The following is a 12,968-nucleotide window of genomic DNA, read 5'->3' on the forward strand; positions in this document are numbered from 1 at the left end:
CTCAGACTGCTTCATTATCTGAGGGGTTGCAAATGGAACTGAACACTGTGCAATCATCAGCGAACATCCCCATTTCTGAACTTATGATGGAGGGAAGGGCATTGATGAAGCAGCTGAAGATGGTTGGGCCCAGGACACTGCCCTGAGGAACTCCTGCAGCAATGCCTTGGGGCTGAGATGATTGGCTTCCAACAACCACTACCATCTTCCTTTGTGCTAAGTATGACTCCAGCCACTGGACAGTTTCCCCCCTGATTCCCATTGACTTCAATTTTACTAGGGCTCCTTGGTGTCACACTCAGTCAAATGCTGCCTTGATGTCAAGTGCAGTTACTCTCACCTCACCTCTGGAATTCAGCTCTTTTGTCCATGTTTGGACCAAGGCTGTAATGAGGTCTGGAGCCGAGTGGTCCTGGCGGAACCCAAACTGAGCATCGGTGAGTAGGTTATTGGTGAGTAAGTGCTGCTTGATAGCACTGTTGACGACACCTTCCATCACTTTGCTGATGATTGAGAGTAGACTGATGGGGTGGTAATTGGCCGGATTGGATTTGTCCTGCTTTTTATGGACAGGACATACCTGGGCAATTTTCCACATTGTTGGGTAGATGCCATGTTGTAGCTGTACTGGAACTGCTTGGCTAGAGGTGCAGCTAGTTCTGGAGCATTAGTCTTCAGCGCTACAGCCGGGATGTTGTCGGGGCCCGTAGCCTTTGCTGTATCCAGTGCACTCAGCCGTTTCTTGATATCACGTGGAGTGAATCAAATTGGCTGAAGACTGGCTTCTGTGATGGTGGGGATATCAGGGGAAGACCGAGATGGATCATCCACTTGGCACTTCTGGCTGAAGATGGTTGCAAACGCTTCAGCCTTGTCTTTTGCACTCACGTGCTGGACTCCGCCATCATTGAGGATGGGGATGTTTACAGAGCCCCCTCCCCCCGTTAGTTGTTTAATTGTCCACCACCATTCACGACTGGATGTGGCGACTGCAGAGCTTTGATCTGATCCGTTGGGTGTGGAATCGCTTAGCTCCGGCTGATCTATGAATGCTGATATGGTTAAATGTAGAGAGGTCAGCGGAGGTTCGTGCGGAGCTTATACGCCATCATAGACCAGTTGGGCCGAATGGCCTGTTTCTGTGCTGTGGACTAGATGTAACATTTGGAAGAGGGAGGTTAATGCTTGGGGTGGGATCTTTCATCAAAACAATCCTGAAACGAGGTTAAAGATTCCCACCAGAAATAGGAGTTTTTCTCCTGATTTTCCAGTTTTTAACGCTTGCAAACAGTTTTTCCTCAGTTGGCTGCTTCTTTAAGCACTGCACGCACTAGTGCGCATGCGCGCTGTCGCCTCTTCCAGCCCCAGAGACACCGAGAGGAGCCGGGATCAGGCGCACGGTGGCCGAGTTTACAGCACGAAGAGCCGCGGCTTGGGGCCCATTGGAGAGAATGAGCCTGAGGAGCAGGTGAGGATGGGGATCGGGATGGGGATGTTCCCTCTCTGCAGCGTTAACACACCTTTACCCGTCTCCGTGCGGACCGGGACCGGCGCCTCACCGTCAGTCCCTGTGTCGGGCTGACTGGGAGCTCTCACCGCCCCGACTGAATGTCGCTCCTTTAGTCCGGCATTGAAGGCCATTTAAAGTTGGCAGTCGAAGCTGCAAGGCCTTTCTGTGCAACCAGTGGGGTCAGCAGGTGGGGCACTTTCTCTGGCAGTGGGGGCGCAGGTGGGGCACGTTCTCTGGCAGTGGGTCAGCAGGTGGGGCACGTTCTCTGGCAGTGGGGTCAGCAGGTGGGGCACTTTCTCTGGCAGTGGGTCAGCAGGTGGGGCACGTTCTCTGGCAGTGGGGTCAGCAGGTGGGGCACTTACTCTGGCAGTGGGGGCACAGGTGGGGCACGTTCTCTGGCAGTGGGGGCGCAGGTGGGGCACTTTCTCTGGCAGTGGGGTCAGCAGGTGGGGCACGTTCTCTGGCAGTGGGGTCAGCAGGTGGGGCACGTTCTCTGGCAGTGGGGTCAGCAGGTGGGGCACTTTCTCTGGCAGTGGGGTCAGCAGGTGGGGCACTTACTCTGGCAGTGGGGGCGCAGGTGGGGCACGTTCTCTGGCAGTGGGGGCGCAGGTGGGGCACGTTCTCTGGCAGTGGGGTCAGCAGGTGGGGCACGTTCTCTGGCAGTGGGGTCAGCAGGTGGGGCACTTTCTCTGGCAGTGGGGTCAGCAGGTGGGGCACTTACTCTGGCAGTGGGGGCGCAGGTGGGGCACGTTCTCTGGCAGTGGGGGCACAGGTGGGGCACGTTCTCTGGCAGTGGGGGTGCAGGTGGGGCACTCTCTGGCAGTGGGGGCGCAGGTGGGGCACGTTCTCTGGCAGTGGGGGTGCAGGTGGGGCACTTTCTCTGGCAGTGGGGGCGCAGGTGGGGCACGTTCCCTGGCAGTAGGGGCGCAGGTGGGGCACGTTCTCTGGCAGTGGTTGATCTCTCCAGGGGAAAGCGAGTGATGGTTAGATGACCCTGGCAGTGGAGGAAATGGGCTGGACTGGGCACCTGAGCCTTCTGTGGAGGCTGACGTGTTGGGCTGGTTGCTCTGGCAACAGAGGGCTTATGGTGGGTGTTGATGTCCTTGGTGGTCAGGTTTCCTGCCAGGGTCTAATTATTCTGCACTTCATTCACACACACTTTCATTGAGTGTCTCTTGATGCTTTTATGGTTTGTCAATTCCCCAGAAGAAGCTACATTTTTTTGAGCAAAATCAATTTAATTAGTGCTTTTGGTCATGAATGATGTGATTTGTAAATTTAGGCTATCTAGCAAAAGCTTAATTGATTTGAACTGTTATTCCACATCAGGGTAGATGCTTAAGCTTTATTGAGAAATTTATGGGTGGGTTATGAGTGTGGTTTCTGCAATATTACCACCCAGTCCTGTTTTCTGTTTTATTAATGTGTGGAATATTGCAAGAGCAGAGACCGTCTCTGTTCAGGTTGTCTTTATGAATCAGCCATGTTGCTTAGGAGCAGATCAGTGTTGCCCAAAGGACTCATCCAGCTGCATGTCTTCTGATACATTACCAGGTTTGAAACAAAATGTGTGCACAATAATATGATAAATGACATATTTGTGTTCCTGATGGTGCCTATCTAGCCATGTTTTAACTCTAATTATACACAGGCAACCTGACATGCAAGAACAAGAGGGAATGAGGAGAATTTATTTTACGCAGCATTATGATCTGGAATGCACTGCCTGAAAGAGTGGTGGAAGCAGATTCAGTAGTAACTTTCTAAAAGGAATTGGATAAATACTTGAAAATGAAAAAAAAATGCAGGGCTATGGGGAAAGAGCAAAGGTGTGGGACTAATTGGATAGCTCTTTGAAGGAGCCGCACAGGCATGATGGACCAAATGGCCTCCTGTGCTATATGATTCTATGATCTGCCCTTTTTCATCAAAAATAGCACACTCCATTAGATGCCATTGTAGCAAATACGTCATGACTTTTGGTTGATTTATTTTGGAGGATTCCTGGAGTGCTCATGAAACTATAGAAACAAGCCCCTCTTTAAAAATGGCTGTCTCCAGTTAGATGGAGGAAGGTTGAGTGATAGCAAGACAGGAATCAGACAATAAATAATTGCTGGTGTGGTAGTTGTTAGGGTGGTGCATTTGTGTACACGTTTCACGATGGCACCGCATCCAAACTTTTTATACATAGGGGATTTGTGAGTCTGTGGAGTCCATCGCCGGAGTTAATGATTGAAGCAGAGACCATGTCAACACTTTAAAAATAGGATAGAAAGGGGGATAAAGGGATATGGGAGCAGGGCGGGCACATTGAATTAGAACTATTGCTCATGTGAAGGATAAACATCAACACAAACTGGTTTGGCTGAACAGCCTGTTTGCGTGTTGTAATTTCTATTTAATTCTTTGCAATCCATGCGTCAGGCTATCTTGATGTTGTTCCCACTCCCGATACACTTCATTGCTGAAATCCCATTCCAAGTTGACTCGCTCAAATAAACATTTTGGGCCAACTCAATTTAAAATCATTCTTTTACTTTATTTGTACTTGTTTTAAAATGTATCTTGTATGCAGATTCTGATATTAAAAGGACAGCAGACAACGGTTGGGAATGGGTAGACCTGAGTACTTTCTGAAATGTATTTTTTTATGTGATGAATTGTTTACAGTGGTGTGCTGAGTTTGAATGTATTAGTAACTGTGGCTGGTAGAGAACTCTTCAAGGCTCTTGAATCAATATTTTTCTGCATTCTACAGCATGATTGCTAGTGTAAAAACAAAAAGCAAAAAAATTGCAGATGCTAGAAATATGAAACAAGAACATAAAATGCCGGAAACACTCAGCAGGCCGGGCAGCATCCGTGGAAAGAGCAGACAAGTTAACATTTTGGGTGCAGACCCAACTTCAAAACTGATTTTGAACAAGGCTCTGCACCCAAAACATTAACTGGCTTGTTCTTTCAACAGCTGCGGCCTGACCTATTAAGTGTTTCCAACATTTTCGGTTTTAGTTTTATGATTGCTAACATGTTTACACCTCCATACTATATTTTATGTGGCGGTGAGTAGAATATTGATGAGGCATATTTCAAAGTGTAATGGCCTGTATCTAACACCACACATTGTCTGGGCATGCATACCTGATGAGTGATGGGGATGTCAGCTGTGGCTCAGTGGTAGCACTCTTGCCTTTGAGTCAGAGGTTGTGGGTCCGAGTCCCACTCCAGAAAATTGAGCACATAATCCAGGCTGACATTAAGTGCAGTACTGAGCAGGTGCTGCACCGTTGGAGGTGCCGACTTTCGGATATTAAACCGAGGCCCCGTCTCCCCTCGGGGGATATAAAAGATCCCACAGCACTATTCGAAGAAGAGCAGGGGATTTCTCCCAATGTCCTGGCCAGCATTTATCCCTCAACCAACAACCAAAACAGATAATCTGGTCATTTGCTTCATTGCTGGCAAGTTGCAAATCGAATTCAATCTGGAGAAGTGTGAGTTAATGCTTTTGGGGAGGGCAAACAAGGTAAGGGAGTACACAATAAATGGGAGGATAATGAGAGGTGTAGAGGAAGTGAGGGACCTTGGAGTGCATGTCCACAGATCCCTGGAGGTAGCAGGACAGGTTGATAAGGTGGTTAAGAAGGCATACGGGAGACTTTCCTTTACTAGCTGAGGCATAGAATATAAGAGCAGGGAGGTTATGCTAGAACTGTATAAAACATTAGTTAGGCCACAGCTTGAGTATTGTGTGCAGTCCTGGTCACCACATTACAGGAAAGATGTAATTACACTCGAGAGGGTACAGAGAGATTTACAAGAATGTTGCCAGGACTGGAGAATTTTAGCTATGATGAAAGATTGGATAGGCAGGGGTTGTTTTTTTCTCATTCGTTCATGGGATGTTGGCGTCGCTGCCGAGGCCATCATTTATTGCCCATCTGTAATTGCCTTTGAGAAGGTGGTGGTGAGCCGCTTTCTTGAACCGCTGCAGTCCATGTGGTGAAGGTTCTCCTAACAGCACAGGGACAGTGCTGTTAGGAAGGGAGTTCCAGGATTTTGACCCAGCGATGATGAAGGAATGGTGATATATTTCCAAGTCAGGATGGTGTGTGACTTGGAGGGGAACGTGCAGTGGTGGTGTTCCCATGTGCCTGCTGCTCTTGTCCTTCAAGGTGGTAGAGGTCGCGGGTTTGGGAGGTGCTGTCGAAGAAGCCTTGGCGAGTTGCTGCAGTGCATCCTGTGGATGGTACACACGGCAGCCACAGTGCGCCGGTGGTGAAGGGAGTGAATGTTTAGGGTGGTGGATGGGGTGCCAATCAAGTGGGCTGCTTTGTCCTGCATGGTGTCGAGCTTGTTGAGTGTTCTGGAGCTGCACTCATCCAAGCAAGTGGATAGTATTCCATCACACTCCTGACTTGTGCCTTGTAGATAGTGGAAAGACTTTGGGGAGTCAGGAGGGGTGAGTTACTCACCGCAGAATACCCAGCCTCTGACCTGCTTCTGTAGACACAGTATTTATGTGGCTGGTCCAGTTAAGTTTCTGGTCAATGGTGACTGCCAGGATGTTGATGGTGGGGGATTCGGCAATGGTAATACTGTTGAATGCCAAGGGGAGGTGGTTAGACACTCTTGTTGGAGATTGTCATTGCCTAGCACTTGTCTGGCGTGAATGTTACTTGCCACTTATCAGCCCAATCCTGGATGTTGTCCAGGTCTTGCTGCATGCGGGCATGGACTTCTTCATTATCTGAGGGGTTGTGAATGGAACTGAGCACTGTGCAATCATCAGCGAACATCCCCATTTCTGACCTTATGATGGAGGGAAGGTCATTGAAGCAGCTGAAGATGGTTGGGCCTAGGACGCTACCCTGAGAAACTCCTGCAGCAATGTCCTGGGGCTGAGATGATTGGCCTCCAACAATCACTACCATCTTCCTTTGTGCTAGGTATGACTCCAGCCACTGGAGAGTTTTCCCCCTATTCCTATTGACTTCAATTTTACTAGGGGCCCTTGGTGCCACACTCAGTCAAATGCTGCCTTGATGTCAAGGGGAGTCACTCTCTCACCTCACCTCTGGAATTCAGCTTTTTTGTCCATGTTTGGACCAAGGCTGTAATGAGGTCTGGAGTCGAGTGGTCCTGGCGGAACCCAAACTGAACATCAGTGAGCAGGTTATTGGTGAGTAAGTGCCGCTGATAGCACTGTCGACGACACCTTCCATCATTTTGCTGATGATTGAGAGTAGACTGATGGGGCGGTAATTGGCCGGATTGGATTTGTCCTGCTTTTTGAGGACAGGACATACCTGGGCAATTTTCCACATTGTCGGGTGGATGCCAGTGTTGTAGCTGTTCTGGAACAGCTTGGCTAGTGGCGCGGCTAGTTCTGGAGCACAAGTCTTCAGCACTACAGCCGGGATGTTATCGGGGCCCATAGCCTTTGCTGTATCCAGTGCACTCAGCCGTTTCTTGGTATCATGTGGAGTGAATCGAATTGGCTGAAGACTGGCTTCTGTGATGGTGGGGATATCGGGAGGAGGCCGAGATGGATCATCCACTCGGCACTTCTGGCTGAAGATGGTTGCAAACGCTTCACCTTGTCTTTTGCACTCACGTGCTGGACTCCGCCATCATTGAGGAAGGGGATGTTTGCAGAGCCTCCTCCTCCCGTTAGTTGTTTAATTGTCCACCACCATTCATGACTGGATGTGGCAGGACTGCAGAGCTTTGACCTGATCCGTTGGTTGTGGAATCGCTTAGCTCTGTCTATAGCATGTTGCTTCCGCTGTTTAGCATGCATGTAGTCCTGAGTTGTAGCTTCACCAGGTTGGCAACTCATTTTTAGGTACGCCTGTTGCTGCTCCTGGCATGCTCTTCTACACTCCTCATTGAACCAGGGTTGATCCCCTGGCTTGTTGGTAATGGTAGAGTGAGGAATATGCCAGGCCATGAGGTTACAGATTGTGCTGGAATACAGTTCTGCTGTTGCTGATGGCCCACAGCGCCTCATGAATGCCCAGTTTTGAGCTGCTAGATCTGTTCTGAATCTATCCCATTTAGCACGATGATAGTGCCACACAACACGTTGGATGGTGTCCTCAATGCGAAGACGGGACTTGATCTCCATGAGGACTGTGCGGTGGTCACTCCTACCAATACTGTCATGGCCAGATGCATCTGCGACAGGTAGATTGGTGAGGACGAGGTAAAGTTGGTTTTTCCCTCATGTTGATTTGCTCACCACATGCCGCAGGCCCAGTCTGGCAGCTATGTCCTTCAGGACTCGGCCAGCTCGGTCAGTCGTGGTGCTACCGAGCCAATCTTGGTGATGGACATTGAAGTCCCCCACCCAGAGTACATTCTGAGCCTTTGCTACCCTCAGTGCTTCCTCCCAAGTGGTGCTCAACATGGGGGAGGACTGATTCATCAGCTGAGGGAGGGCGGTAGGTGGTAATCAGCAGGAGGTTTCCTTGCCCATGTTTGATCTGATGCCAACGATTTCATGGGGTCTGGAGTCAATGTTGAGGACTCCTAGGTCCACTCCCTCCTGACTGTATATCACTGTACCACTACCTCTGGTGGGTCTGTCCTGCTGGTGGGACAGGACATACGCAGGGCTGGTGATGAAAGAGTCTGGGACGTTGGCTGAAAGTATGATTCTGTGAATATAGCTATGTCAGGCTGTTGCTTGACTAGTCTATGGGACAGCTCTCCCAATTTTGGCACAAGTCCCCAGATGTTAGTGAGGAGGACTTTGCAGGGTCGAATGGGCTTGGTTTGCCTTTGTTGTGTCCGGTGCCTAGTGGTCCGTCTGGTTTTATTCTTATTGTGACTTTTTTTAGCGAGATTGTCCAACTGAATAGCTTGCTAGGCCATTTCAGAGGGCAGTTAAGAATCAACCACATTGCTGTGTGTCTGGAGTCACATGTAGGCCACACCGGGTAAGGACAGCAAGTTTCCTTCCCTGAAGGGCATTCGTGAACCAGGTGGGTTTTTAACGCCAATCGGTAGTTTCATAGCCACCATTACCAATACTAGTTTTTTTTTAATTCCAGATTTTATTTAATTGAATTTAAATTGCCAGGCTGCCATGATGGGATTTGAACTCATGACTTTGGATTATTAGTCCAGGCCTCTGGATTGTTAGTCCAGTAACATAACCACTATGCTATCGTACCCTTTGGAACAGAGGAGGCTGAGGGGTGATTTAATTGAGGTATACAAAATTATTTCCTTTAGTATAGGGGTCAATAACCAGGGGCCCTTGATTTTAAAATGATTGGTAGAAGCATTAGAGGGGAGCTGAGGAAAAAATTGTTCACCCAGAGGGTGGTAGAGGTCTGGAACTCACTGTCTGAAAGGCTGGTGGTGGAAGAAACCTTCATTACATTTAAAAAGTACTTTTTAAAAAGTACTTGAAGTGCCATAACCTACAAGGCTATGGACCAAGTGCTGGAAAGTGGGATTAGGCTGGGTGGCTCATTTTTGGCCAGCCCAGAACAATGGGCTGAATGGCCTCCTTCTGTGCCATAAATTTTCTATGATTCGATAATTCTATGCTGTTTGTGGGAGCTGGCTGTGTGCAAATTAGCTGCCACGTTTCCTACATTACAACAGTGATTACACTTCGAAAGTACTTCATTGGTTGTAAAGTGCTTTAGGACGTTGTGAGGTTATGAAAGGTGCTACATAAATGTAAATGCTGGAGTCTATAATTAAGGATAGGGTGACTGAACACCTCGAGAATTTTCAGCTGATCAGAGAGAGCCAGCATGGATTTGTGAAAGGTAGGTCGTGCCTGAGAAACCTGATTGAATTTTTTGAAGAGGTGACTAAAGTAGTGGACAGGGGAATGTCAATGGATGTTATTTATATGGACCTCCAGAAGGCATTTGATAAGGTCCCACATAAGAGACTGTTAGCTAAGATAGAAGCCCATGGAATCGAGGGAAAAGTATGGACTTGGTTAGAAAGTTGGCTGAGCGAAAGGCGACAGAGAGTAGGGATAATGGGAAGGTACTCACATTGGCAGGATGTGACTAGTGGAGTCCCGCAGGGATCTGTCTTGGGGCCTCAATTATTCACAATATTTATTAACGACTTAGATGAAGGCATAGAAAGTCTCATATCTAAGTTTGCCGATGACAAAAAGATTGGTGGCATTGTAAGCAGTGTAGATGAAAACATAAAATTACAAAGCGATATTGATAGATTAGGTGAATGGGCAGAACTGTGGCAAATGAAATTCAATGTAGACAAATGTGAGATCATCCACTTTGGATCAAAAAAGGATAGAACAGGGTACTTTCTAAATGGTAAAAAGTTAAAAACAGTGGATGTCCAAGGGACTTAGGGGTTTCAGGTACATCGATCATTGAAGTGTCATGAACAGGTGCAGAAAATAATCAAGAAGGCAAACGGAATGTTGGCCTTTATATCTAGAGGACTAGAGTACAAGGGGGCAGAAGTTATGCTGCAGCTATACAAAACCCTGGTTAGACCACACCTGGAGTACTGTGAGCAGTTCTGGGCACCGCACCTTCGGAAGGACATATTGGCCTTGGAGGGAGTGCAGCGTAGGTTTATTAGAATGATACCCGGACTTCAAGGGTTAAGTTACGAGGAGAGATTACACAAATTGGGGTTGTATTCTCTAGCGTTTCGAAGGTTAAAGGGTGATTTGATCGAAGTTTATAAGATATTAAGGGGAACAGATAGGGTGGATAGAGAGAAACTATTTCCGCTGGTTGGGGATTTTAGGAGTAGGGGGCACAGTCTAAAAATTAGAGCCAGACCTTTCAGAAGCGAGATTAGAAAACATTTCTACACGCAAAGGGTGGTAGAAGTAAGGAACTCTCTTCCGCAAACGGCAATTGATACTAGCTCAATTGCTAAATTTAAATCTGAGGTAGATAGCTTTTTGGCAACCAAAGGTATTAAGGGATATGGGCCAAAGGCAGGTATATGGAGTTAGATCACAGATCAGCCATGATCTTATCAAATGCGGAGCAGGCACGAGGGGCTGAATGGCCTACTCCTGTTCCTATGTAAGTTTCTTTTTTAAACTGCCCTCCTTTTGTGTTAGCTTTTAACAATTGACTGTAACACGTCTCCATAAATATAAGCTGTTTGATTGTCTCTCAGCCTTTTGCTGTGATTTACTTTATGACAGTGGAATCATTTGCCATCAGTTTTTCATCCTATAAAATGTGAGCCCACCTTCTCACGAAACTCGCTATCATCACAGCACCACTGCTACAATCGCTATACATGCAACATCCTTCTGTGAAGGAAAGTTACAGTTTTATCTTAATTTTTCAAGACAATTTAAATAAACTGCTGAAAGTCATTGAATGTGTGGTATAAACAAGATTCTTGTGTGCTGTTGAGCCATGTATACTTGGAAAGTTTTGGCTTCTGTCCCTGATCTTAATTGGGGTGGGGGTTATAATTGGTCTTGGTGTCCCTTGGCTAGGGAGGGACAAAATCAACCATAATTCCCACTTTTGATTATGATCCAGTGCTTGTAGAATTCCTGCTGGAGAGCTTGTGTCCGTGGACTTGGCTTGGCTGTTAGGGTCCACTCGCTGTCTTTGCTCATAACTGAAGAATGGTCACTCGGGTGAGGTACCAGAGGGTTGCTGCTGAGATTTTCCGAGAGTGGACGGCTCAGTGCCACACGAGTATCATGTTGGCATTATTAGAAGTGTACCCCAGCATGAATCACTGACTTTAGGAGAAGAGGGGGACAATAGTCAGATGTACTCATTGGTGGTTTAAACTTGTATATAGAAAATGAATAATAAAGGATGTAATATATTTGAGGGATTCTGACGATTGAGAGCTAAGCTCAAGTCGCTTGGACTCTTGAGTGTTACAGTCTCCACTAAGCTCACAAATGATGTTCTTTTTTTAAAGTTTGCTACACTGATTGCTGTTATGTCTGCCAGGTTTTTCCATGCAGGGCGGCATTGTGTGATTGTGAGGGAATTGGATGGGGGGGGAGGGGTGGGGTAGTGGGGGTTGGGATGTGGGGGGGTTGGTAGTTTAACAACATCCAGTGTCCGAACAGGGTTATAATGGATCCAGCTGACAGGAAGAGAGGATTTTACAAAAGCATAACACTAAATTTATATGATGCTTCTGAATTATATAGCAGTGGATTGACAACGATGTGAAGGCTGTTGAAATGTAGTGAAGCTCATTCATGTGCTATTTGTTCCTATTTTCTGATTTTCAATAGGTGTCCCTGAGCATTTTTAAAAAACATTACGTGGCCTAGTCACTGGATAAGAACAATGCAAAGGCTCTAAAACATGTCGTAACTTTCCAGCCATTATTTCTGATTCAGCTTTTACTTTTGTGTGTGCAGCAGATAATATCTCTTATCTGGTGTACGCACGCACGCACACATACATAAAACTAAAAGGCTGATTCCGAAAAATAAGTTACTGATGGAGTCCGTGAATTGTTCTCTGTCGCTGATTTGACCAAACAATACGGGTGTAATTGTTTTTTGTTGCTGCTATGAGTAAAAGTAATTTGTTCTGAAAATGAGAAATTACGAATTCTGACTAGCAGTAAGTGTGAGTTCATTATTCTCGTAACCTTTGCAATCAAGCTGGTGCAACAAGTGAAGAATGATATTTACTGATCCTTACATAAATGATTAACTTTGAGATGTTTTCTGATAACAAACTTGCAAAAGCAAAATAATTACACGTGAACAAAGAAAGAGATGGGCAACAGCAATTTGCATTTGTCTGGTGCCTTTACTGTTTTTAAAAAAAAGTGTCCCAAGGCGCTTCGTAGATAGGTACCATTGAGGTGCTCCAGTCTCATTATTGGGCGGCCCCTTAATTTAAATAATTTTGTCTGTAGGCTCTCTGCGCCCTGGTCAGCCGCATTGGTGCATCTACATGCATTGGGTGCAAAGTATGCCTCAGGCTTCCGAGCTCAATAATTCAGGGAGCTTCACTCCAGTGTGCATCCGTATTACAGCCATCAGTTTGTCCTTTCTTGGGAAATACCAGACATCCAGGTCATGCATGGCTGTGCAGCACTGCTTGGAGCCTGGATTCAAACCCAGACCCAATCTGAAGGAGAGCGAGACAGAATCGGCTTACCACACAATTCTCATCGATACCCCAAGTATATGCTGGAGAAAGTGGAAAGCACTGCAGAACTAGCATGGGAGGAGCCTGTTCACGACATTGGTCAAGCCCAGCATCTTGCCAGCTGCAGCTTATCAGAAGCATATTTGTTAGAAGATGTCCGGTCATTTAAGGAACATCATAAATTAAATTACTCATTTTAAATATGGCGCAAGTTCCGCAGGATTATGACAGAACTGTAGCTTCTACTCAGAACAGTTTGCCAACTTTTCTCCTCCTTGATTTCCATTAGGCGGGATAAGCAGGTAACAATGGGAGGAATGTTGGCCAGGACGCTG

At 46.9% G+C, this 12,968-nt stretch overlaps 1 protein-coding gene across 1 annotated transcript in view; it reads left to right on the forward strand.

Annotated features, from left to right (window-relative positions):
* Positions 1 to 1,353: 1,353 nt before the first annotated feature.
* Positions 1,354 to 12,968, forward strand: part of tnk2b (tyrosine kinase, non-receptor, 2b) — a 195,535-nt gene continuing 183,920 nt past the window's right edge. The window contains exon 1 of the mRNA XM_067995162.1: positions 1,354 to 1,468. The gene's annotated coding sequence lies outside the window, so the exon portion shown is untranslated. The remainder of the gene's footprint in view (positions 1,469 to 12,968) is intronic.

The sequence above is a fragment of the Heptranchias perlo genome, chromosome 13 (genome assembly GCF_035084215.1).
Source record: "Heptranchias perlo isolate sHepPer1 chromosome 13, sHepPer1.hap1, whole genome shotgun sequence".
NCBI classification, from domain to species: Eukaryota; Metazoa; Chordata; class Chondrichthyes; order Hexanchiformes; family Hexanchidae; genus Heptranchias; species Heptranchias perlo.